The 22820-nt window shown below is 44.2% G+C and overlaps 1 long non-coding RNA gene across 1 annotated transcript; it reads right to left on the bottom strand.

Annotated features, from left to right (window-relative positions):
* Positions 1 to 20560: 20560 nt before the first annotated feature.
* Positions 20561 to 22218, bottom strand: LOC127334837 (uncharacterized). The gene is made up of 3 exons (XR_007872489.2): positions 21815 to 22218; positions 21463 to 21724; positions 20561 to 20816 (listed from the first exon to the last, which is right to left on the bottom strand). It is a non-coding gene; the product is annotated as an uncharacterized lncRNA (long non-coding RNA).
* Between the last annotated feature and the right edge of the window lie 602 nt (positions 22219 to 22820).

The raw sequence follows: 22820 nt of genomic DNA, 5'->3' as shown, positions 1-22820 counted from the left end.
TGAGATTGCTAGCCCGTTTCCTTCTCCATTCGCGCAGCCTCTCCTAGATGCCGCGAGTATGTCGCGCATCCACCGGCGGTCGCTAGCTCGCTGCTCTCCCATGGTTCACGAAGGCGCTCGTTGGCGGATCCAAGAGCTCTCTCGCCGCAGCTCGTCCAGTGCCCATGGCCACGCTCGTCGCCGGCGTCCATGACCATGCTTCTTGGCGTCACGGCGGCACAACTCCCTCAGTCGCGTCGTGAACCACCGGAGCTCCGGCCAGGCCTCCACGGACATCCTCCTCGACGGGACAATCGCCTCGTCGGCGGCTGCACCTGCGATGTTCAGCATTTTCTCAACGGTGCAGCAAGCTAGTGATGGGCTGTGCTCCGGTGTCCCCCCGGCGAATGACGTTCAGGTGGTAAACGTGTGTTTGGTTCGTGACCAGAAAATATGGATGATCCCATCCCAAAAGTCGAATATTTCTGAGAAAGGCTGGACCATATGATCCGTGAATTTCATGATAGCCGCCTGGGAATCCATGGCCGTCGACGCGACTTCGACACCTGCCACCGTCGTATGTGTGGCTCCCCAGCTCAGCGGCGACCACCATGTCACGGCGAGCGATGGGCTTGCTTTTCCACGTGGCTCCCCAGCTCGACATCGGCGGCCTCTAGGGCGCGGTAAGCGGCGGGCTTGATTTTCAACGTGACTCCCTAGCTAGGCGGCGGTGGCCTCCATGGCGTGGCGAGCAACGAGCTTGCTACGTCTGCGCCACACCTAGTCGACAGAAACGGCCTCGCTAAATATGTGCGGGTAGTGACCTTGCTAGGCACGGGTAGGCGGCCGCCCGCTAGGTCCGGCCTCCACCACCACAAAGGGAAAAGGACCCGTTAATTACATATTAACCGGTGTGTTAATGGCATATTTATCTTATTCTATTAATCATTAATTAAATATATTTTATCCCAACCCATCCTGTACATGTTTGCCCATGAACCAAACACACATGTTAAGTTAACCCACGAAGGGGTATCAGAAGTGGGGGGGACACCAGAGCAATAGACGCTAGGGATTGCTAGCTTCCTTATGTCTCCCATCCCTACAATCTCCCCTCCCAGAAAATAAACCATTCACTTGTGCCTGGTAGTATCAGTCATTCCAAGATCGGTTATCACTCTCTAAAAATCGTAAATTTACTTCTCGGTGTGTTGATGTGCGGTACCGGTTTATATCTTCTCCTGCCTTCGAGAGTGGATGGCGGCAGTGGGTTGTTTCCCCTTCATCGGATGCACATAACTCTGCTGTGAATGGACTTATGAACCACACATGCCCACATATTTATGACTTGGGTCTGCTCACTAGTAGAAACAAGGGCTTTTATCCTCTCCTCCAAAAAGCTTTTGCACCGGATTTGGCACGAACCGGTGCTAAAGGGGTCATTAGCACCGGTTCGTGCGGTCTGGACGTCCAGGGGGGATTAGCACCGGTTCGTGCGGGACCTTTAGCACCGGTTCGTAACACGAACCGGTGCTAAAGGGTTGGAGTCAGCCGCGATCCTTTAGCACCGGTTCGTAACACGAACCGGTGCAAAAGGTTTTTCTGCTCCCCACGCACCTCCACCCCCCCCCCCCCCCGTGGATCGCCTTTTTTAGCACTGTAAAATAGAAAATAAAATGATAGAAAATTCAAAAAAAATAAAATATTTTTAGATTCTTGTATGTTATGCAACCTAGTATTAGGGAACATTAACAAATTTTGATTTTCACTTTTTTTGCAAAAAAAGTTTGAAGAATGGTAAAACCGCAATAACTTTTGCATACGACGTCGGAAAAAAACGTATAATATATCAAAAAAATCCTGGGAAAAAGTTACATCCGAATTCAGCGGGGTTTACCCGGTTAGCCAATTTTTAGATTCTCAAAATTCCAAATGGAAATATGAAAGCAGGAAGATTTTAGTTTTTTCTAGAAATTTAGGATTTTATATAATTTTTTATTTTTCAAAATTAAAATTAATAATTGCATCCTGCATAACGATTACACTCTGCAGATTATAAGTTTTCCAAATTTTCAGGTTTTAGGTTTGGCAAAAAAAAAATTAAAATTTGAAAATAATTAAAAATAATACAATTATAAAGTTAATGTTTATTTATTTATTCAAGATTATTATTATATCATTACTTTTGTTTATTAAAAGAATTATTTGAAATTCGAATAATAAAGAAATATGACATCGACCGATATGTTAATAGGATTGATATGATACTACTATCACATACATGCGCGCGAAGCACTTGGATACGGGATGGAAAGGAACTTGGAAGTTAAGTGTGCTAGTGCTAGAGTAGTGGGAGGATGGGTGACCGAGCGGGAAGTCTAAGCACGAGTAAGTAATTAGACTAGAGATAAGGGTAGTTAGAGACTAAACTTCTGAAATAACTAAAATAATAGAAATTCTGAAAAAAAGGAAAAAAAAGAGGGAGTGAAAAATAATTCGAAAAAAATATAGGTAGCGGGGTTCTACCGCAGCAGCGTTTTGGGACATTTTCCTGCCGCGGCAGACCCTTTAGCACCGGTTCGTAATACGAACCGGTGCTAAAGGTCCTCTCGCTCGGGCGCCCGACAGCCGCCACGTGGTACCCCTTTAGCACCGGTTCGCAACTCAACCGGTGCAAAAGGGGGGGGGGGGCATTTGCACCGGATGCTTTGCACCGGTTGGGCATCCGGTGCATATGCCCCTTACCAACCGGTGCAAAAGCACCATTTTCCACTAGTGGCTGTTAGGTCTCCGGCTTTCCTTCTACAAACCTACTTCCTCCGGTCATGTTTAATTGATGCCCGATATTGCCTAGCTGTATGCTCGCTTAGCTACTCGCTGAGGTAGTAAGTATTTATGACTGAATATTGCACCATCTTATGAGGCGAAAACGTTTTTCTGGAAAATTTGGTGTGCTCTTTTCAGGCTGGCCATAGTGGCAAATATCATGTTGTAGTATCATGCATATGATACTTGTGTATGTTACTATCTCTATAGTGGTTAGTATCATGAAGTAGTATCATAGACATGCTATATTTATTGCCTTTTAGAATCTCAATGCAAATTTGTGCATAAGATTTGTTTGGCATTAACTTTCTCGTGACATGCGCTATGATACAATATCTACCTATGTTACTCTAATCTCCTCTCTCCTCCTTAATTAGCTGCCACATCAGCATTTTTGTGGGACCAATGTGCATGATACTAGCTATGATACTAGCACTATGGCTAGCCTCACTAGTATGCACCATCGTGCGATGTGTATGGTGTCAAACATTTCTAGCCATGAAATAAACATTTATTTATATTGAAAGTTCACGATAGTAATCTTACAACCCAAAATGAAAAGAAAACAAAACAAGAGCCAAACAAGATGGGGACGTAAGAGAATATCTCACGGCTCTGAAACATCAAAGCTTTAAACGAGGACACGGCTCACCAGATCACGTGGGCTTGCATCAATCTTGTTCATCGCTTCATCCGTCGCAGCACGGCACTTAGGCGAAATCAGCGGATTCCACTGAAACATAGAAGACAAAGCTCTGTAAAGCGGGAAGACAGGTTTAAGCGACAATTTATGTTGAAAACCCCGTTCGTTTCTAGTGACCCAGAGCTACCAAACCAAAGTTATTTTGTTAGATTTGGTTCCTCCACGTTTCAAGAACGGTTTAATGAACTCACTTTTTTATGTAAGACTATTTTGGATACAAAAACAATGGGCGAATAGCTCCTGTGCGACACAGTTGAGTGAAATTCTCCTTGGTGCGACGTAGTTGGCTAAAATAGCTCCCATGCGTCGTTTTTTCTGCTTCAAATAGCTCGCGTGCGACAGGCAGCTGACGCGGGTTACGACACTTAGTTAGGATACGATTAGGTTAGGACAGTGAGGGTTATGACAAGTGGGGTCCACCATGGTCCGGTCATGTAGAGTCAACCGTTCACGACTGTGGGTCCCGCACGACTCAACGGTCCGCTCGACTCGCGCGTGGTGAACTGGGAGCGGCGGTGAGCGGCGGCGCCCTGGGCTTCTTCTCCGACAGCGGCGGGCCTGGTTTTTCATCTGGACGGCGGCGGAGCGTCTATCTCAGCGGCGGTGGAGCCATTGCAAGTGAGTAATTGCCAAACCCTAGTCTCATACCCCTGGATCTTGTCTTGATGTTCCGTTTCGTTGCCGATTTGGGTGCCCTGCCGATTTAGAATCAGCGTATCTGGGCGGATCGAGAGGAGCGCGGGCTGAATCAGATGGAGGGACGAGTCGGTGCTTCAAATCGGTAATGCGCCCCTTCTTTTGATGTTTTCGTTATCGATTTGGGGGCCGATTTGGGGGTCAATTGCTTACGCCGCCGCTGCCCACCTTTGACAGGGGAGATGCTGCGCCCGATTCTGCCACCACATTCGCAATTACGGTCGAATTTTTCCCTGTAAAGCCAAGCTGAGTGATGGAAGCGTCCAAGACATTGCAAATAGCACCGTGAGGTTGGCCCTTGATCTTGAAGATGTTGATCCGCGGGAATTGGAGGGAAAGGAGGAGGAGGCCGTGCGCAATTTGGTGGAGAAGATAGGGGAGAAGATTGTTTGGGGTCCAGAACAAGAGGTGTCTGTGCTACGGTTTGACAACTATATGGGTGAATATGTGAGAATTGAAGATGGAGAATCCATGGTTGCTGAAATTGATCGTCAAGAAGGGTGGGAAAGCAATCAAGTAAGTTTTCATGCAGAGCTTATTGATCTACAAACAAATTCCAGAGTAGGTTATGTGCCATCAAAGATGGCTGCACAGATGCAAGATGATGAGTGGGCTTCACAAAGGAGGGGGCAGATGTTGGCATTGTTCACTGAACCGACAGTACTAGCTGAAGATACAGGGGCTGATGCAGATGCAGAGGAGGGAAACCATGGTGCTCAAAAGATTGTTGTTGACTGGAATGTAGTAGAGTTAAATGAAAAAACAGATTTAGTCATTGCACCAATATCTGACATTGAAATGGCCAAAATGTTTGGCATTCCAGTTGATGACAGAGATGAAGGCCGTGCAACTGAGGATGACAGTTCTTTGCCTGCACATGGTAACACAAATGCAGGCCGTGGAAATGAGGATGAAGAAGACCTGATGAGACAGGCTGCAGATGATGTGGATGATGCAAATGACAATGAGCTGGTCTGTTTGTATGACAAAGAGAACCCTGTTGTTGAGGTTGGAAAGTTGTGGCCAAATATGAATGAGTTTAGGATGTCTTTTAGGACCTATGCAGTGAAAAAAGAGTTTGATGCCAAGACTATGTGGACTGATAGGAAGAAATTTTATGCTAGGTGCAAAGGCTATGATGGTGGTGGAAATCCATGCAAATGGTACATATCTGCCAGACTACAACCTGATGGCAGTACAATCAGGGTAAATCAAATACCAAACCAGCATACATGTATGACCACTTCACAGAGAGTTTCAAATATGACAAACCAGCTATGGATTACAGAGAAGATTACTCCTATTTTAGCAAAAACTCCAAACACTACTGCAAAAAGGCTTAAAGTGGACTTGGAGAAGCTGTACCCCATCAAACTGAAATATACCACAGTTTGGAAGGCAAAACAAAGGGCAATGAAATCATTGTATGGTGACTGGGCAAATACATTTAGGATGTTGTATAGCTTTAAAGCTGAGGTGGAGAAGAGGTCACCTAGAAGTGTGGTGGAGATAGATACAGAGGTTACAGAGGATGGCAGTGTTTACTTCAGCAAGTTTTTTATGTGTTTGAAGCCTTGCATAGATGGATTCAAAGTAGGATGTCATCCATATTTGAGCATAGACTCTTCTTTTTTGACTGGCAAGTGGAATGGTCAGTTGGCTGCATGCAATGCTTTGGATGGACACAACTGGATGTTCCCAATTGCAATTGGACTGTTTCAATCAGAGACAGAGGCAAGCTGGACATGGTTCATGATGCAACTGAAAAGATGCATAGGGCCAGTTTCACCTTTGGCCATCCACACAGATGCATGTAAAGGGCTGGAAAATGCTGTAAAAAATGTTTTCCCCCATGCTGAGCAGAGAGAGTGCTTTGGACATATGTGGATGAATCTGATAAAAAAAAATTAGAGGAGATGAATTTGGGCGCATGTGGCCAGCAGCAAGAGCTTACAGAGCACAGACACATTCCTACCACCTTGGTAAGATCATGGCAGCTTGTGCTGATAATGAATTTGCTTCCTGGTTGAACACATACCATTCTCTGTTGTGGTACAGATCAGGTTTTAATACTGCAATAAAATGTGATCACATCAATAACAATTTGGCAGAAAGTTTCAACAATAAAGTGAAAGATTTAAAAGATTTGCCTGTGCATGACATGGTGGACCAAATAAGGATCATGATCATGCGTTTGTGGGAGTTGAGAGGAAGACTTGGTGATATGTTGGAAGGGGACAAGCTTCCAGCAGTGGTACAACAGGTGGTCAACAAGAGTAGAAACCTTTCACATCTATCTGTTGAGAAATCCTCCTTATTTGATGCTGAAGTTAAAGATGCAAGGAGTGTCAAGAGGCATGTGGTAAACATTGAGTTGCAGGAGTGCACTTGCCTAGAGTGACAACACACTGGAAAACCATGTGAGCATGCCATAATTTTTTTGGCATCTAAACCCAGGTTAAATATGCACCCATATTTGCATGAGTATTACTCAGTACAAAAGTTTAAGACTGCATATGCAACTCCAATTCCAGCCCTGACTGACCAATCTCAGTGGCCTGAGGTGGATATAGAATTTACACTGTGTCCCCCTCTGAGTAAAAGAAAGGCTGGGAGGCCCAAACAGAGCAGATACAAAGCTTAGTTTGAGAAGGGGGGTTGTAGTAAGAAGGGGAAAAAGGAAAAACCAGAAAAGCCTAAAAGGGCTCAAAAAGGTAACAAAAACTGGTGCAAGTTGTGTGAGGAACTTGGGCATAGAATTGGTTCCCCAAAATGCCGTTGCACTCCTGTACAACCAAAGTATGTTAATGTTAATTCTCCAATTTATGTACCTTGTTTCATTTGCTTATTTCAGTATCTAATTTATATCCTTTTTCCAATTTATATGCTTTTTTAAGGAGGAAGCGTGGAGAAAAAGCCCCACCTCTTGTTGTTGAACAGTGCTGGCCAATGAAAAAGCCAAGACTCAATGGCTATAGAAAGAAAAGAAGCAGTTTGGTCAATGCACCAGTGCCAGATGAACCTGTTTCAGAGCTACTTCTGTTGCCTCAACCAGATTTGACTATTGAGTTGCCAGATGAACCTATTCTGGAGGTTAGGATGAATTCTGAACCTGTTCTAGAGGTTGTGCTGAATTCTGAAGCTCAGGAGGTTATGCCTATGCCAGATGTGCCTGTGGCTGCTGATGTGCTTGTGCATGTGGCTCAGGAGGTTATGCCTATGCCAGATTTGCCTATGGCTGCTGATGTGCTTGTGCCTGTGCCAGATGTGCAAAAGATGAGGGGGCCTAGTGGTTGCGGCAAAAAGTTCAGGAGCATGAACAAACTATGCTATGGTACTGCAATGAGAAGTGGTAGGAGGAAGAAGAAGAAATAGTTTGATGTAATGGTTTTAAACTTATGTGCTATGGTGTGGAAACTTATTATTTGTAATTTGAATAGATTTCAAATTTGAACCAATTTCAAATTTGAACCAAATTTGAAAGTTGACATCATTTTTGATGTTGCAATGCTATTTGAATGTTATGCACTAGTTTGTTATAACTTGTTAATCAATTGGACAATTTTGTGGAGTAAACTCATTTTCATCAGTTTAATGAAAGATGTGTTCAAAAACGGCCTCCGGGTGAGGGTAAACGACCCCATTTCTAAGCAACTTTTTTTCAACCTTGTCTAAATCATCTTATGTTACTTGAGTTGTTGCTAGATGACATAAGAAGACAATGTGAGCAGTATTCATATTTTTTTGAATTTTTTTGAATTTTTTATCCTCATTTCAAATCTGGTCAAAGCTATGGTTTGACTAGCATTTGAACAAGTTCAAAACACAAAATTGAGAAATGAAGCATGGATCCTTCTTACTTACACCAAAATGAACCTATTTCCAAGTTTTGGTTCCATTCCATGATTCAAAGTTCAAACCCTTCTCTCAAATCCTCGACTTCGTACGACAGAGTTCAAGATATCACATTGTACACATGATTTTTTCGTTACAATGTATCTAGACCATGTTTATCAACTTGAGTTGTTGCTAGATGACATAAGAAGACAATGTGAGCAGTATTCATATTTTTTTGAATTTTTTTGAATTTTTTATCCTCATTTCAAATCTGGTCAAAGCTATGGTTTTGTGACGCCCCAAAACCGGTACCATGAGGATCCCAGCGAATCCGCTGAAATCCGCACGATATCGATTTTAGGAGACGCACCACCAAGCGCCTCGTACACGCCGAAGCATGCACGCGATGCGGGTGGAATCAATCACGAGAGGTAACATTACAACAGGATTACAATAGAACCCACAAGAGACATATATATTACAACAACGACTCCAACGAGTCAAGATACAAATATACATACAAAGATCCAAATCATACAGAAGAGCGAATACATCCGAGTACGGACAAGATACAAATTTGGACTAAGAGTCCTGGAGATAAACGATGGCGTCCATAACCCTGCCCAGGCCAAGCCGGTAGGGTAACCTTGCTAGCGTCGTCTTCATCGAACATATCTTCATACCTGCCCGGTTATGTCCCGTAGAAGCAGCAATAAGTACGGGTTCGTACTTAACAAGACTTCAAGACGTATAAGCATTCGTCAACCAGTCGTCCTTTGTACTTGAGGCACGCAGGGGACTTAGAGGACGCAAGAGGAACGTCATAGGCAATATGGTGGGGTTAAGCGGCAGCGCGCAAGCACTAAAAACCTATAGAGACACTCTACAACAGTCGTCTATCAGAGAAGGTGAGAGAGCGCATAACTAACAGTTCTATACTCTGCAAACATAACACAGCCGATGCGTTCCCCCTTCGCCAAGAAGTACTTACAAAGGCACTCACACGGTTGACAAGTTTTAACCAGTTATTATTTAAGTTGTTCTATCTTACTATGCAAGTTATTAGTATTGAAACAACAGGTGTAAGTTGTCTATGGTCGAGTCATACAGCTCCAAGTCGTCCATAAACGCGGACACGGCTTATCGATAAGATTTAACCCTGCAGGGGTGCCCAAATGTGCCCACACGCACGATCAACCCACTTGCGACAGGTGGATATAACGACTCGCACTCTCCTTCACGACAACAATGTCCAGGAAGCCACCTAACCAAGTTGAACCCGTATCGAAGTCCGGCCGTATCTCCGAAGCGGACTTAGCTATGTGTGTCAACGTGCTAGGTGGTTTAAACACACACTGGGGCGATAAACCACTTCGCAGAGGCTCCACGACCTATACGTGCATACCAGAAACAAGGGATACAAGGCACCCAGGGGCTTCCCAAAGTAAATAAGTAACATGCTGGCATGCACGCAACATCAAATGGTAAAACATTGCAAACTAGTTGTGGCCACTGGACAAAGCTGTAGATTCCGGCAGTGGTCGAGGGGAGACCCAGAAGCATACCCACGTGTGGTTAGAGCGCTCAGTCTCGGAACAGATAACAAGAACTCGGGTCCTAGGGGACATTAGTGAGTCAAAATTCCGATGCTTTCGCAAAGGGGCTCTGCGTATGCCTCTGCTTATCATTTTAGTTGTTAACAATAAGTAAAGCATGTGTATCTCCAACAAATATCATAGACCATGTGTCATGATTCCCCAACAGATAACCCGATAAGATAGCAGTATCGGTAACGAGATATAAACAGCACTAGCATGCACTACGAATCGCAAGGCAGACCCGAAACCAAACAACAGCCGTAGGAGGTGGTGGTGGCAATATAGGCTGCTTGAAGTAACAAGTGGAAGGGACACGTGACAAGAACGCAACTCAAGGATAGCATAAGGGAGAAGGCAAAATAAAATAGGTGAGCGACTTCTGCAGGGGCAGGAGTATAGGGGAAAATGCTTGCCTGTTAAAGCTTGCCGAGGGACATCCGGAGAACTTGTCGTATCTCACATCACCACTTCGCGATCCTATCCGGGAAGAAGCAAATGCTGGACAAACAACGGATGCAAGTCTTACAACTACGAATAAGAACCGGCATGATCAAGATGATATGCATGACATGGCATAGATGGTGCAATGCATCTTATCCAAATTAAGCGGAATCGGAATCCCGGACAAACAAATTAGAGTTGAAGTTGCATTTCTACCGACAAGTTTAAGGGTTGAATAGCATGACAAACATGGCAGGGGTGAGCTACTGCAAAATTAAACGGAGCGGGGAAAACCTAATTGGAATTCCGAAATACTCCGCATGTTATGTGAGGTGAACATGCATAACTATCGACGCGCGACATGATGCGAGATGCAAACAGGTATATGAATGGCATATTCATGTTCAGCACATTTTTCTGATCAATTTTCATATACAACACTTTTAATTTGGAGTTACCAATTAAAAGTTATTAACAGAATAGTTTGTATTATTTAAAATAGATAAACATGTTTTATTTTAATTAGAAAAGGACCCAGAAAACATATACAGAACAGGGGAAGGACCCCGGGTTACTTTTGAATATATGCAGGGGGCTATGTAGTAAAGGGCATGGAGCAGGGGCTGCGGGTTGATGCTGAAAAAGAGGCAGGGGCTTAGATGCAAACCGCCAGATCCAGATCTGGATCTGGGGCGTTGCTCACCGGGCGGGTTCCCACCCAAGTTCGCTGACGAGCGGGGCCCAGGCGACGACGTGGCCGCCAGCGTGGCGAACCATGCGCGCACGCCCAGATGCCGCTCGCGTTCCAGACAGAGGCGGTCACCACGGCAGACGTCGCGCGCGCCGGCAAGCGGTGCGCCCCAGGAAGCGAGGTTAGGCGCGTTCGCCTCGTCTCGTCGGCGCTGACCGCTTGGTGGTGGTGCTGTCGCCGGAAGCTCGTCGGAGAGACGCCGACGTCGAGGATCTGCGGCGGAGAAGGGGCCGGTCAACACGGGCAGCACACTAGAGAGGGAGATAGGAAGCGAGAAGAGGTCTGGGAGACGTGCCATCTCACCAGGGACGCGTGGAGATGGTCGGAGAGGCCGGGGAGGGATGGATGGCGACGCCATCGTCGTCAACGTGACGCAGACGGAGTTGGGGGAGGAGGTCGGTGGCGACGATTTAGAGCGCCCCTGTGGTGACCCGGCATACCACTGCATGGTGTAGTATGCAAGTCTGATATAACAGCAATGAAACACCGTTCCACTAGTATTATATCGCTCAGAGTGGTACAACAGAAACATATGCGGGTCCAAGGCATGTCTATAGAATTACACATTGACTCTATTACATAAGATTAGCACAGCCTCCTACTTTACAATGAGGTAAATCTGCAAATAAACTCCAGAAGAACGACTCGTAGTCTAATTCTATCACGAACTCTATTTGTAGAGTATTTGACTAGCTATAGAGGCTAAGAATAGATTCTAGCTAAGTAGGAGCTAGGTTGAGGAAGCTAGTTCCCTTCTATGGCTAAACTAGGTTTTCTCCTTGATGTATGTGGTATCTGACTCCTCTGACAGGGTCTTGTCTCTTGAAGTAGTTGTTGACTCCTCGACCTTCGAGTTGCACTGTGGATCCTTCTTCGATGCCTCCATATCTAAGCAGGGGATTTAAGAGTGGGATGAGTACGAGCGTACTCAACAAGTTCATTATAGGAAAGAGGTGTTTAATGCACTAGCTACGGTATTAGACCAGAAAGTCTAATACCAATGCAAGTTTTCATAACCATTTCTTCAAAAGGTTGCTTTTATTCAGAAGAACTATGTCCGTCAGCCTTCACCGGTTTACTAGAACTTCATGGAGCTCCTTTCCGGCCGCGTTCGCAGTTCCATATCCCGGAACAGGGAGTGACAGGTCACGGTTCTTTACACTCTGCAGAGGTGTGTTGCTTTACCCATAAGAGATCTTAACCTTGGTGCCAACCGGGTGATCTTCCCGTCCACACTTCCTATGGTGTGAGGCCCGGTATAAGGTCTAGCCAATCATGTTCCTCCGCTACCTCGCACACCCACCCTTTTGTAAGAATGTCTTCCCCTATATCTATGGTGAGACCGACCCAGGCATTTGTTCTCCCCTATACCAGTTAAGGTAGACCGTTCCGAACAATTTTTATATGCCCTGCCCTATCAACCATAGATAGACCGTTCCGGACACCTTACAATCCATCATAGACCGCATTACCGTGGGGACTTAGAATGGGATCCCCACCCCACCGCTTGCCCAACTTTGGGTCAAGTGTCTACGGTAAGCGCATCCGTTGATGTACGAGAGGTGGAAACACTTTTGACTACTCCGTCCCACTCCGGATCTTATGGTTAACACGGGTATTACGGCACAAGAATCACTGGCGACATTTGTTGTTTAATCCTAGATGGATATAAACCCGTGCAATGGAACCTCCACCATATCAACACAATCCATGGTTCCATTGCCCACCACATAGTCATATTCATAGTTATGAAAGTAGTGGTTTTGATTTTTATGCAATAGTGATAACCATAATACTTTGCAAGTAATTTGATAGAAATACACAAATGACATGAGCAAGTGATGAACTTGCCTTTCTTGACTGCAAGATTATGCGTGTGCAAGGTCTTCGATACGCAATAACTCCAAATTCTGAAATAGCATCATCGTCCGGTAAGGACGATGTTTAAAAGATTGGCAAGGATGCAATAATGCATAAGAATGAGATGCAATCGCTCTAAGCGTGACCTAACCCCGATGATTTAGGATTAGTGAGTTGTAATGATTAGTTCAGGGTGTGTTGCACTTTTAGAGTGATTCACAAACAAGGTTCTTATTCAGGGTGGTGTTGTTTTAGAATTATAAGCAGGTGGCAAAATGAATGGTAACAATCATACACAACCAGGAATAGTAGATGTATAATAAGTAAAGAGCAGTTGTCAATTTTAAGTCCTATAATACATGGTTGATGATTACTTATTATATAATTCAAAAGAATAACTTTTGAAGAACATGTTCTTAAATAAAGAACAAGTATGACAATTGGGTTTGTGGGGTTCTATGGTTTTCTATGGTTTTAATTGGTTTCTGGAGTAAGTAGTAGATGGATCACAACCTAGTTGGATTCATCAACACCTAGAGCTTGTAAGGTTGAATTAAGCCTGGGCATTCTAAGCAATTATTCATAAAAGGTTGCTATCAAGATTGGTTTATCTTATTGGTGATAGCTAGCTAGGGTTTATAGGTCCTTATAAGCAGGGTTGATGATGAATCTTTATTTTCTTCAAAAGAATAACTTTTGAAGAACATACTTCTTAAATAATAAGAAGTATATCAATTAGGTTGAGGTTGTTTGGGTTTGCTATTTAATTCCCTAAGTAAAGAATGGTTGGTTCCCAAATAGGAGGTTTGATAATTATCTATCACTAGTATAGTTTAGTGGAATATGATTAGGTAATGCTCAAGATTTGGTATAGTTGCTCCTGAGGTTCATCACATTAGTGTGATGCTAAGCATGGATGGTTAAGGATGATTGTGTTGGTAATAGGATCTAGGGTTTACACTTGGTTAACCCTACTTGATCATCTTGGTTTAAGTGTATGCATAAATGGAATACTACATGGCTAGTGATAGGGTTCTACATTTTATGTGGGCCTAGGTATGTATTTAGTTGCTACTATGGAGCTATGGATGAAAAGAAGATACCATGATCACATGCTCTAACCTAGGGTTTAGGTTAGAAGTAATTTAAGTTTTATATTGATTATTGGAGCTAGGGTTTGGTGCATAATTGAATTAGGGTTTTAGAGTTTCCCATGAAATGATAAGGTTGTCACATCATTTCATAATGAATTAGGGTTTGCTAATTACCCTATGGTTCTATGATTAATAACTTCATGGTAAAGTTGAAGTTATAAGTAACTTGGAAATAAAAATAATATTGAAATTGGCATTTTATTCTTTTTAAATAATTAATAATTAGGTAATTATTAATTAGGGTTTAAATCTCTCTAATAAAGATTTAACAAATAATAAATAAATAAAATTAGATTTCATGTTTTTCTTTATTTATTTATTGGTTTTTTATTTAATTTGGATAGTTTTCCTAATTTCTGAATTTTAATTGTATTTAGAATTAATAAATAAGGCTTAATTAACAAATATTAAGTAATTGAATTTTTATGAAAAATATAATTTCCATTTTATATTTTTATTGGATAGATTTTTCTTTTATAAGAATTTTGATATCTTATTTATATTTTTCTGAGTTTTTATGAATTTTCTACAAATTTACAAAGTTTCAGTAATTAAATAGGATTTGAATTTAAACAGTGAATTACTAAATGCACCCGGGCTATTCTACTCTCTGTCACTGATAGGTGGGCCTTGGCCACGTCAACTGCCACGTTGGCGGTTGACTGGGTCAAAATCTACGACGTGGTAAAGGACATGGTGGCCGGCGGGCAGTTGTCGCCGGCGACGACGATTTCGGCCATGCCCAGACTAGCGATCGGTATCATTCGAACCAGCGCGGTGCAGTGAAATGACAGATGGTAGCGCCGCCTCCTAATGGTCGCCGGAGCAAGCTCGACGGAGAGACCCGAGCGGCGGCGCTCGCAGGTGACCGGTGCTACGGCGATGTTGGGCATGAACGAGAAGGCTAGGATGCGCAGGAAGGTCAGTGACTCACCCAGAACACGAAGGGCTTGTCGGAGAGGCGAGGGGAGGTCGCAATCGCCGGGATTGCTCGATGCCGTCGTCGGAGGAGACGACCTGGCACGGTCGATTGAAGACGCCTCAGCTTAATTCCTTGTACACGGTGACCAAGTCGAGGACGGTGATCACAGTGGTGGTCACGGCTTGGCCTAGGGAGGCCTCCATCGCCGGCGGTAATGGTGACCGGCGGAACCAGGTTTCGGGTATGGGGAAAAATTGGAGCAGAGAGGAAAAGAATTCGGGCCAGTGATCATCTCTCGGCTTTTATAGTGCGCAGGTCGAGCCTCGTCATGCCTTCGGACGCGGAGGAGCTGCCACGGCGAGGAGAAGCAGGGCACGGCGTCGTGGTGGCCTCCATGCGCCAGGAAGAGATGAGGACGAGCTCCTCTTTTTATTTGTTGCCGAAGGGGTACGTGGGCTGGCGTTGGGCTGCTGCTTGGGCCGCGTTGGTGGACTCTGCCGCCGCTTGTGGGCTGCCGCGCTACGATGAGGTCCAGGTAAGCCTCCTTTTCTTTATCTCTTTTATTTATTTACTGTTTTATTTCTTGTTTTGAATTCTGGTTTTGTAATTCTGTTTTGAATTCATATTTGAATTCATTTATATTTTGCAGGTTTTTCTAATCATTTTAACTTGGCAAATACCTCCTAAATAATAAATACAGTTTAAGATATACTATTTTGCTTATTAACAATTTGATAGTTTCAACATACATAATATTCTAATTATGTGTTTTAGCAAATACAAATTCTCTTTTCTTTGTATTGGTATTCCAAGTATTTATAATACTTGTAATACCTTTAATAGCAGGTTATATGTTGCTTTGTTTTATCTAGCAAGAATTAATTAATGCATTGTGGTCTTAATGCTTAATTTCCTATTTTTTTTAAATAGGATTCCAAGGGTGTTATCTTATGTGTCCTAAATTTTATAATTTAAGGAGTTGTCTAATGGAATGATTTCAGGTGCTAAAATATGTCTAAGGTCTTGACCTCTTATTTGGGGAATGTTGTCACTTGCACATAATTTTTATGTGAGCACTTGCTTGGTAAGGTTTTGTAGTTTTTATTATAACCATGTTTCAAAGGTAGCACTAGGATTATATTTAAATAGCACCATGAAGTACTTAGAGTAGGTATTACTCTCCTCATAGTTGGTTCTTGGTTATTAAGTCAAATGGTTGACATGAATGGTTATTCACCTCACATGGGCTTTTAATTATGGAGCTTAGTATTAGATGTTGCTTATGTTTTATAATTGAAACATTGGATTTAATTAATAAACCATTAGGGTTCAATGCTAATTACTTATTGACACATGGGTTGAATCTCAATTATGACTTGGTTTATATTATGATCACCATAGTGATACCTAAACTAGGGTTGAGGTTTAATTCTAGGTTGTAGAGATGAGATGACACCATATTGCATGTGCTAGGTTTTAATCTCCTCTAACCAAGGTAATATGGTTTGTTGCTTCATATCTTATGTGCTTCTCTAATTACTAAAGATTTGAGAATTGGTTTTATCTTCTACCAATTAACTTCTATTATTATCCTCAATTTATCATTAAAGTATCTACATTGGTAATAATTATTTTTATAGTTAACTTTGGTCAATTGGATTGTTGGTTTCTCACTATATAAAGTATAGTGTTTAACTCTAAGGTGCTCTTGGGTTCCTTAATTTGGGAAATATAGATATGGTAGGATTCTAATTGTGATCACCTAGTGGTTCACAAGTAAAGGTTGGGATATAAGTCTAGGGTTGCTTACTAATGATCTCCCCATAATTTTATGTGGTGAATGATATCTACTTTTCCTATTAGGGTTTATCTTATCCTCACATATCTCAAGTACATGATCATGGTTAGACATGATCAACTTGTGCTTGATATTAATTCCTCAAGTTCTTAGATTTTATGATCATCACTCAATTTATAATGATCAAAGGTTGGCTTCCTAAGGGATCTTTCATTAAATAGGTTTCTCACTTCCATGCTCAAGTATTGTCTTGATCACCTAGGGTATAATACTTCTAATTTACCTTCTTGAATGGGACTACTATGGTTGTCTCAATTATCTTGAGTATAACACCATAAGTTGAGCTTTCTCATTTAAGAATGGTTATGTTAGGGTTTATGGTGTACTCCTAATATCTCCTTAGGTATCTATGCTAAGGTTTCATTTGTCTAGCTTAATTGGGTTAGTCTCTTCCTCACCTTATCAATTCAGGGTTATGGTATTATTCCATGTGATATTAGATTATCTCACCACTCCAAGGAAAAATGGTTTTCAACCTAATACTTTAATTCAATGATTGTCCTTGAGTCTTAAATAGGTAGAGCTAAGAGTGGTATGAATGGTCTCACTCATTTGGGAAGGACTTGAATGATACTCTAGGGTTCCTCTTGAAGATGATGATTTGAATACTTGGATGTATATCCAAGGTTTAGCTCAAGGTTTGTTATTACTTCTCTGATAATTATAATATAACTCTCACCTCTCTAGGTTTGATGTATAATATCTTGGAATAGAGAAGAATTATATTCCTTAGTTGGATCTCCTTGTCTTGCTTCCAAGATTAAAGTAGAATGGATATCATAAGGTTTATGATAAGAGCATGGATTAGTTTAAGATATGGAGAAGATAGGTGAAGAATAGTTTCTCCATTTATTGTTACTTGATTTCCAATTAGATGTATGTTCATATGTTATGGTAAGGATTACCTTATTATGATATGTTATGAGATCAAGCAATTGATCATTGATTCAAGTGTTGTTGTGTTGATTTTAATTCCATTTGATCTAACCCCTTAGATCAAATCATCTCTACCCAAAACAATGTTTTAACAAACTCACATTGAGGTTTATAGCGCTTGACTTGATGAGCTACTTCAATTCCACCAAGGTCAAGTGAAACTTGATTCGTGGACTGTTTTACTTTAAAGCGCGAAAATTCCCCAGATTTTCTATGCATGAATGCAATGCACACATCTGTTTCCTCTATTTTTGTAACCCCATTACCTGGGATATTACAGCCCCCGTCTCGATTGGAGGTACTGGAAGGTCGAGGACGTCGAGGCGCACCCGCCGATGCCCTCAGAACGACGTGGGGTAGACGGAATCGGCGGGTCGACGGTGAACTGCGGCGGCCATGGGGTTTCTCCCTTGCTTCTGGTTCTTCTTGGAGAGGAAGAAAGGAGGGGAGGAAGAGACGTGGGCGAGGAAGGGAGCCAGCTGGGGATGCTGTGGTCCAGGGATAAAGATGAGGAGAGGGGAGGCTCACATGGGGAGGGTGGTGCGGTGGTTGGGATAGTGAGGATCACGCCATGGGGAAAAAGGATCACGCTTCCTGCGTGAAGGGGAAAACGACGAGCGTCTCCGTCGCTCGTTGAAGCGGTACGAGGCCAGGAAAAGAGTGAGCTGGGCCAGGCCGGAGTTGAAAAGGTGGGCCGCGCGGTGGGGAAGAGAAGCAGGCCGCCGGGGGAGCTAGGTGGGCTGCTGGGCTGCCGAGCCAGAGAGGAAGAGGGCCAGGGAAGAGAGAGAGCCCAAGGAGAGGGGAAAACAACAAGCTAGGGTTTATAAAATAATTTTATTTTATTAGATAAAACATGAATGAGATGATGCATATGCCATGATGATGCACAAAAAGAAAGAACAAACAAATCTAGTAGGGGTACTACCCTGGGCCGTTACAATCGACACCACTAACAAGGGATCGCGCCCCGAGATCCCACCTCAAGGTACGCGGGAGAGAGGTGAACTATCGGGTCTTCTTGTACCATATTGACAAACACCCGACCTCGAGGTGGAACGTTCTTCTGGCGAAGTGTTGATCTTCTCGACACCACTAATAAGAATTCTTGCTCCATGTAGAACGGTCGACACCACTAACAAGAGTTGTTGCTCCAGTTTGATGATGATGTGTTTTCGTCGAGACCTCCGAAGAGCGGACCTATTAGGTGAGGGGCAAAGATCGTCCAACCCGCGTAGAGACCTAAGACTCAGAGAAGCAGATAGGAGAAGATTCAAAACTCGCAAAGGTAAGATGAGAAAGAATAGAGGTAAGGAGAAAATCAGAGCTAATCAGAACTATCCAATGAATTTTAGAAAATAGTTTGGACTCTCTAAACTCAACGACTGTTGGCAAGGTTATCCTAAAGGCTGGACTAGTGGGGTACCGTCAACCTGAGGCTCTGATACCAACTTGTGACGCCCCAAAACCGGTACCATGAGGATCCCAGCGAATCCGCTGAAATCCGCACGATATCGATTTTAGGAGACGCACCACCAAGCGCCTCGTACACGCCGAAGCATGCACGCGATGCGGGTGGAATCAATCACGAGAGGTAACATTACAACAGGATTACAATAGAACCCACAAGAGACATATATATTACAACAACGACTCCAACGAGTCAAGATACAAATATACATACAAAGATCCAAATCATACAGAAGAGCGAATACATCCGAGTACGGACAAGATACAAATTTGGACTAAGAGTCCTGGAGATAAACGATGGCGTCCATAACCCTGCCCAGGCCAAGCCGGTAGGGTAACCTTGCTAGCGTCGTCTTCATCGAACATATCTTCATACCTGCCCGGTTATGTCCCATAGAAGCAGCAATAAGTACGGGTTCGTACTTAACAAGACTTCAAGACGTATAAGCATTCGTCAACCAGTCGTCCTTTGTACTTGAGGCACGCAGGGGACTTAGAGGACGCAAGAGGAACGTCATAGGCAATATGGTGGGGTTAAGCGGCAGCGCGCAAGCACTAAAAACCTATAGAGACACTCTACAATAGTCGTCTATCAGAGAAGGTGAGAGAGCGCATAACTAACAGTTCTATACTCTGCAAACATAACACAGCCGATGCGTTCCCCCTTCGCCAAGAAGTACTTACAAAGGCACTCACACGGTTGACAAGTTTTAACCAGTTATTATTTAAGTTGTTCTATCTTACTATGCAAGTTATTAGTATTGAAACAACAGGTGTAAGTTGTCTATGGTCGAGTCATACAGCTCCAAGTCGTCCATAACCGCGGACACGGCTTATCGATAAGATTTAACCCTGCAGGGGTGCCCAAATGTGCCCACACGCACGATCAACCCACTTGCGACAGGTGGATATAACGACTCGCACTCTCCTTCACGACAACAATGTCCAGGAAGCCACCTAACCAAGTTGAACCCGTATCGAAGTCCGGCCGTATCTCCGAAGCGGACTTAGCTATGTGTGTCAACGTGCTAGGTGGTTTAAACACACACTGGGGCGATAAACCACTTCGCAGAGGCTCCACGACCTATACGTGCATACCAGAAACAAGGGATACAAGGCACCCAGGGGCTTCCCAAAGTAAATAAGTAACATGCTGGCATGCACGCAACATCAAATGGTAAAACATTGCAAACTAGTTGTGGCCACTGGACAAAGCTGTAGATTCCAGCAGTGGTCGAGGGGAGACCCAGAAGCATACCCACGTGTGGTTAGAGAGCTCAGTCTCGGAACAGATAACAAGAACTCGGGTCCTAGGGGACATTAGTGAGTCAAAATTCCGATGCTTTCGCAAAGGGGCTCACAGATGCCTCTGCTTATCATTTTAGTTGTTAACAATAAGTAAAGCATGTGTATCTCCAACAAATATCATAGACCATGTGTCATGATTCCCCAACAGATAACCCGATAAGATAGCAGTATCGGTAATGAGATATAAACAGCACTAGCATGCACTACGACTCGCAAGGCAGACCCGAAACCAAACAACAGCCGTAGGAGGTGGTGGTGGCAATATAGGCTGCTTGAAGTAACAAGTGGAAGGGACACGTGACAAGAACGCAACTCAAGGATAGCATAAGGGAGAAGGCAAAATAAAATAGGTGAGCGACTTCTGCAGGGGCAGGAGTATAGGGGAAAATGCTTGCCTGTTAAAGCTTGCCGAGGGACATCCGGAGAACTTGTCGTATCTCACATCACCACTTCGCGATCCTATCCGGGAAGAAGCAAATGCTGGACAAACAACGGATGCAAGTCTTACAACTACGAATAAGAACCGGCATGATCAAGATGATATGCATGACATGGCATAGATGGTGCAATGCATCTTATCCAAATTAAGCGGAATCGGAATCCCGGACAAACAAATTAGAGTTGAAGTTGCATTTCTACCGACAAGTTTAAGGGTTGAATAGCATGACAAACATGGCAGGGGTGAGCTACTGCAAAATTAAACGGAGCGGGGAAAACCTAATTGGAATTCCGAAATACTCCGCATGTTATGTGAGGTGAACATGCATAACTATCGACGCGCGACATGATGCGAGATGCAAACAGGTATATGAATGGCATATTCATGTTCAGCACATTTTTCTGATCAATTTTCATATACAACACTTTTAATTTGGAGTTACCAATTAAAAGTTATTAACAGAATAGTTTGTATTATTTAAAATAGATAAACATGTTTTATTTTAATTAGAAAAGGACCCAGAAAACATATACAGAACAGGGGAAGGACCCCGGGTTACTTTTGAATATATGCAGGGGGCTATGTAGTAAAGGGCATGGAGCAGGGGCTGCGGGTTGATGCTGAAAAAGAGGCAGGGGCTTAGATGCAAACCGCCAGATCCAGATCTGGATCTGGGGCGTTGCTCACCGGGCGGGTTCCCACCCAAGTTCGCTGACGAGCGGGGCCCAGGCGACGACGTGGCCGCCAGCGTGGCGAACCATGCGCGCACGCCCAGATGCCGCTCGCGTTCCAGACAGAGGTGGTCACCACGGCAGACGTCGCGCGCGCCGGCGTTGCAGGCGCCCCCAGGAAGCGAGGTTAGGCGCGTTCGCCTCGTCTCGTCGGCGCTGACCGCTTGGTGGTGGTGCTGTCGCCGGAAGCTCGTCGGAGAGACGCCGACGTCGAGGATCTGCGGCGGAGAAGGGGCCGGTCAACACGGGCAGCACACTAGAGAGGGAGATAGGAAGCGAGAAGAGGTCTGGGAGACGCGCCATCTCACCAGGGACGCGTGGAGATGGTCGGAGAGGCCGGGGAGGGATGGATGGCGACGCCATCATCGTCAACGTGACGCAGACGGAGTTGGGGGAGGAGGTCGGTGGCGACGATTTAGAGCGCCCCCGTCTCGATTGGAGGTACTGGAAGGTCGAGGACGTCGAGGCGCACCCGCCGATGCCCTCAGAACGACGTGGGGTAGACGGAATCGGCGGGTCGACGGTGAACTGCGGCGGCCATGGGGTTTCTCCCTTGCTTCTGGTTCTTCTTGGAGAGGAAGAAAGGAGGGGAGGAAGAGACGTGGGCGAGGAAGGGAGCCAGCTGGGGATGCTGTGGTCCAGGGATAAAGATGAGGAGAGGGGAGGCTCACATGGGGAGGGTGGTGCGGTGGTTGGGACAGTGAGGATCACGCCATGGGGAAAAAGGATCACGCTTCCTGCGTGAAGGGGAAAACGACGAGCGTCTCCGTCGCTCATTGAAGCGGTACGAGGCCAGGAAAAGAGTGAGCTGGGCCAGGCCGGAGTTGAAAAGGTGGGCCGCACGGTGGGGAAGAGAAGCAGGCCGCCGGGGGAGCTAGGTGGGCTGCTGGGCTGCCGAGCCAGAGAGGAAGAGGGCCAGGGAAGAGAGAGAGCCCAAGGAGAGGGGAAAACAACAAGCTAGGGTTTATAAAATAATTTTATTTTATTAGATAAAACATGAATGAGATGATGCATATGCCATGATGATGCACAAAAAGAAAGAACAAACAAATCTAGTAGGGGTACTACCCTGGGCCGTTACAGGTTTGACTAGCATTTGAACAAGTTCAAAACACAAAATTGAGAAATGAAGCATGGATCCTTCTTACTTACACCAAAATGAACATATTTCCAAGTTTTGGTTCCATTCCATGATTCAAAGTACAAACCCTTCTCTCAAATCCTCGACTTCGTACGACAGAGTTCAAGATATCACATTATACACATGATTTTTTTGTTACAATGTATCTAGACCATGTTTATCAACTTGAGTTG

Source organism: Lolium perenne, chromosome 2 (assembly GCF_019359855.2).
Source record: "Lolium perenne isolate Kyuss_39 chromosome 2, Kyuss_2.0, whole genome shotgun sequence".
Taxonomy (NCBI): Eukaryota; Viridiplantae; Streptophyta; class Magnoliopsida; order Poales; family Poaceae; genus Lolium; species Lolium perenne.
Note: the sequence above shows the minus strand (reverse complement) of the source record. Positions and strands in the feature narration are given on the sequence as shown.